The sequence below is a fragment of the Nothobranchius furzeri genome, chromosome 11 (genome assembly GCF_043380555.1).
Source record: "Nothobranchius furzeri strain GRZ-AD chromosome 11, NfurGRZ-RIMD1, whole genome shotgun sequence".
Classification (NCBI taxonomy): domain Eukaryota; kingdom Metazoa; phylum Chordata; class Actinopteri; order Cyprinodontiformes; family Nothobranchiidae; genus Nothobranchius; species Nothobranchius furzeri.
Genome location: NC_091751.1, coordinates 49,729,859 through 49,735,271, shown reverse-complemented (window position 1 = coordinate 49,735,271; position 5,413 = coordinate 49,729,859).

Genomic DNA, 5,413 nt, shown 5'->3' with positions numbered 1-5,413 from the left:
GATTTTGAAGAGAAGGGGACCTAAGACTGAGCCCTGAAGAACTCCAGAGGTAACTGGCTTGGGGTTAGAGTGGAAGGTGCGCAGTTGGACGAATTGAGTGCGATTAGATAGATATGATTTGAGCCAATTTAGAGGAGTTTTTGAAATGCCGATGGTGGATAGTCTATGGAGTAGAACTGTGTGTGAGATGGTGTCAAATGCTGCACTGAGATCGAGTAGGATGAGAATGGAAATCTGGCCTGAGTCTGCTGCAAGAAGGAGGTCGTTTGTGATTTTGATCAGAGCCGTTTCTGTGCTGTGGTGGGGGCGGAAACCAGACTGGAAGACTTCGTAGAGGGAGTTGCTGGATAGATGAGAGTGTAGTTGGTTAGCAGTTTAACTGCTGGAGCAGATTTAAACGATGATGCCTCACACTTAGATCATTGTCCCTGGTTTCATCTTCACCCTATCACCTGTCACATTTAGTAAAGTGAAGCCAAACTTTGGAGCGCGTTCATGTTCTTCTAGTCGGGATTTCGGAGTTCCGTGGAGAAAGCGAACACACCATTAGTGAAACGGAAGCTAACAAATCAAGCTAACGTTATCTTACATTTTATTTACCTACCGGAGCAGATTAAGATGAGGATGTCTCACATAGATCGTTGTCGCTGGTTTCATCATCACCCAGTTACCCATCACATTTAGTGAAGTGGACCCAAGCTTTAGTGTTCGTTCTTTCTACCATGCTGCTCTGTTTACAAGTTGCTCGCAGCGAGCGATGACATAACGCTCTTGCACATGCGCAGCTGTCCAGGCAAGTTCTCGTTGTGAAGAATGGGTACCGAAATGAGGCACCGTTTCAAATGAAGTGAATCGGTGCTCGGTCGGTACTGTGGAATTCGGTCGGTACCTTAAAAAGTACAGAATTCGGTACCCATCCCGCAAAGGTAACACCCAACAAAGGTAACACACTATGGGTGTACATTAAAGACCCTTTCTTTATATATTGTGACCAGACCTTATAACTGTTCGAATCTGTAAATATTTTGGCATTGCTTGTAGTGTGTGTCCAGACTGTTCCACAATTTCACGCCAGATACAGACTCACTAAATCTCTTCCAATTAGTTCTCTCTTTTTGCAGAAATAATAATAATAATCATCAAACTTATATAGTGCTTGTTTAGGACATTCAAAGACGCTTTCATGCACTGTCAAATTCACACACTGCTGGTGATGGTAAGCTACTTTGAAGCCACAGCCGCCCTGGGGCGGTCTGACAGAGGTGAGGCTGCCATTTGGCGCCGTCAGCCCCTCTGACCACCACCAACACAGGCAAGTTGGGTGAAGAGACTTGCCCAAGGACACAACAGCAGAATACCCCTGGCGGCAGCTGGAATTGAGCCCATGACCCTCCGATCAGGAGGTAACCCGCTCTACCACCTGAGCTACTGCTGCAGAACATCCTGAATAACTTTGAACTGTATTTGAACATAAACTCGTAATCTTGATGAACAAAAGAGGAACAAGAGTTAGCATTTATGAAGCATTAAATGAAGAAATAAATCCAAGAACTATACATTTTAACATGCAAACTTTGACTTTTTGCAGTGTGGAGGTTAAATTTGCTCATGAATATTTTACACGATCGATTTATATTTCAGAATGCAAATGTCCTTAAATTAACAAGTTCTCAAGCACGTGTAAAACATGAGCTTATAATACAAAATACAATATAGCATTTAGAAAAAATGTCCAACTATGAAATATGTGACAAAATGGAGTCCATCTGTAATATAAAACTTCTAAAACCTTTATGGTCTCTACTGATTCAGCAGGTTAACTTATTTTTTATATTAATCTAGAACATAGCATCTCAGTGACCTTAATTTTTCAGGACATTGTAAGTAATCTAAGTTTTTGAGTTTTATTTAGTAGAATGTCAAACTTTGCGTAAATATGCGTTTCTCTGAAACGACGTGTCATGTTTCTGTGTGCATTCAAACCAAAATTATATTTCCATGTGTTGTTCAAAGCTTACCGGTGTAATTACTCGTGATCCAACACTTTCTGAAACACGCAACAATAACTAGACTGCTCATTTAAATCTTTTTGAGATGTTGTTGTGTTTACAGTCAGCGCAAACTTGCTTTCATTTCAGAATTTTGTCCCATCTGCTTGGAGTATGAGGAAAATGGCCTGGTTTTTGTTTGAAAAGAGGAAGACTTTTATCTAAAATCCTGGCAGGAGAGCTTCCCAGATGGAGCAGGGAAAGCCTGGATTCTTCCCAAGTTCAGATATCACTCTGTTTTGGCAAGCCAGAAATCAAGGTGTGTGTGTGGACACACACAAGCAGAACCACTGAAAACGGTTTACATTGGATTTAAAGCTGGATGATCAATAACAAAAGGCGTGCTCAGCAAGCGTAGCTGTAATAAATTTGAATCTACCTGCCATAGTTCTATGAATATATTTTGTTAGACATTTGCTGCAACTGCAACACAACTCCACCACTGACTCCATTTGCTCTGCAACATTGATGTTTTACCTCCGCAAATAAATCAAGCCAGGAGGAGTTCTGCTGGTCGAGTTGCCAATGCTAACAGTTAGCTTCTATTAGCTGAGACAATCTCAGCTGTTTCCTGGGCCCTCGTTTATCAACCGTACTTACGAACAGATCTGTGCATGTTTCGTGCGTTGAAACGATTTTACTCATTGTGTGGTATTTACTAATTTGTACTTGTGTGTAGAAATGTTCCTAAATACAAGAACAGTTTTGATCATGCGTACAAACAGCCTGTAGTGATAGAATGGGGGAACTGCAACACTGAAGGTGTCAGTCATCCATGCATGTTCCTCATCCACAAATTACTTTTACCCAATAAGCCATTATGCCTGTGGAGACACAGCTTTATCACATAACTAGTGTTTGAACCTTTAAGACACTGTGGCCAATGGGAATTTGACATTGCATGACTGATCTGGTGGAGAAGGATTTGGCAGAGCAGGATTTCCGGAGGGAACCGGTCTTCCATGAGCAGACTGATCTGATTCCTGAAGGAGATCCTTCTGCAGAAAAGTGACATTTCCAAACAACAAAATTAACTCCAAATAGAACATGCATACAACTCCTGAAATGTAAACTATAAATGAAAAATGGAACATTCAGTCCATTACTCTATGATTTTGTACATGCAATTTTTTCTTTTTTCTGACAGGGACCTCTCCTCTGTCTGACGTATTTAACCTCTGCAACATGTTTGGTTAATTTCTTCTTTGGCAGTCTGTCTTGATCCAATTGTCAATAATTTCATTTTATTTCAGGAAGAACGCGGGGAGCCTGAACCCTGTGAGCTGAGGACATAGTGCGACCAAATATGGTTAATTGAGGGTGTTTCTGTATCTAAGTGATTTTGAATGTACACCAGCGCCTAGGTAAGCACTGGTGGGATTTATTAACGGTTGCGGAGGAACGGGCATATGATTGGTCACCACACGTTTCATAAATCAGTATTTTGGCCACTCATACAAACATTTTAAATTTAAGACTTCCCTGTCGCGAGCCAAAATGGGTGAGCCCATGAGTGTTAAGTGACAGTGGGATGTAGATCTGTCTGGATTTTCTAATTTCACCGTCTATTTTCTATCAGAAGCTAATGCAGGATATATGTGTAGGAGACTATTTTCATGTTCAGTCTGCATGAAAAACTCAGAGTGACTGAATATTGTCAGAAATAATTAATAACAATTATTAAAAAAAAAGGTTCATCACACCTTTAACCTGCTCACATTCTGGTGATTCACAGTTCCACTGACAGATTTCATTGTGGAAGGCAGGATATATGACCTGGAAAATGGAATTTAATAATGTAGAATTTAAAGCATTCAATAATCTGAGTCAAATTGTGCCAAAAGTTTGGGCTCACATGGGCCGTTTCTCAATTCTCAAGGACGCTAGTATGTTCTTGTGTACTAGACAAGTGTGTTGTTGGCAAGAACACCAGAAAGTCTGTTCCACCGAGTCTATGGTAAAAAAAAACAAAAAAAAAACAACATGACATAAACATAAAAGTCTTGTTTGTTTCCATATATAACAAAATAACAAAAATATATTCGTATTATATAATGTCCACCTTTGATCAAAATGGATTAAAAAAACATAATTTCTCGCTCTTTAATGAATGAAAAAAGCAATTTTGTCATCAGAACCGCTATGCTGCTTTCAGTTTGATAGTGGGTTAGCTAATTAGCATTTTGAGGGATCGTGAAGAGGAAAACCCAAATACACACAGCAAATGTTACAGGTTACACACAATTATTTACAATAACAGAACTTTATATTGTTTTATTAGTTTTTCTAATATAAAACTTTACAGTTATGAGCCCTCGCCGTTGACGTTTGAAGTTTAACAGTTTGTAACCCAATGCATTATGGGAAACTTTGCTGTCCCAAGTCTGCAGAAGGATGCTTTGATGCATCCTCCATGGACGGAGCAAGAACACATCCGGGAACTTTGAGCGAATTTGCCATGATGCAGACTTGGGTGAAGTGCGGATAAATGGCGCAAAAGGGGCATGATCGACTTCCACACTTGAGAATCGGGACACCCTACGTACTTGCAAGTGTGGAAGTGCGAGTATTAGGATTGGGCCTCAGGATTGGAGCATGGGCTATCATTGATGACGTTTCACATGGATGAGTACACAAGTTTGAACAAGTAAGCATATTGAAAAACGGCCATGGAGATGTTCTTGTTTCCATGGAAACAAACAAGTGTGTAAAACTATCTGTAACCAACACAAAATGTATGGTGAATCAAAATGTTAAGTTATAGCTGCAAAGTGTGTTTTTCTTTTACAAAAAGCAAACATCTCATAAAAAAATAAATAAATAAAAACTATTTTAACTCTGATCATTCACTGAGTAATTTTCCATGGAAAACAATGAAAAGAAGTTATTCTAAACGTTTGGAGTGCATGTTCTCTAAAAAACAAATATGAAGCGGTGGGAGGAAAATGACATCTTTCCATAAAATGACTCCAGCGACAAAAATGCAAAGAATGCAAAGTTAATTTGGATTTACAGGAAGCAGAGGTGGACAAACAAGAGGGCTCATTTGTGGCGACCTGCAAAAATCCAATTAAGAGAAATACAGTCGAATCTAAAGTTTTATTGCATCAGGTCCAACAGTGCTGCTTATATTAATTTGGACCATTTAAAAGGCTCCCAGTTCAGTTCAGACTGACCCATCTGCAAAGACTGACTTCAACGCCCAGAGGCTGTCACACCAGTCTCTCTCTCTCTCTCTCTCTCTCTCTCTCTCTCTCTCTCTCTCTCTCTCTCTCTCTCTCTCTCTCTCTCTCTCTCTCTCTCTCTCTCTCTCTCTCTCTCTCTGCGCGCAGGGGAGGAGCGCAGCGCAGCCCCACTCTGTATAA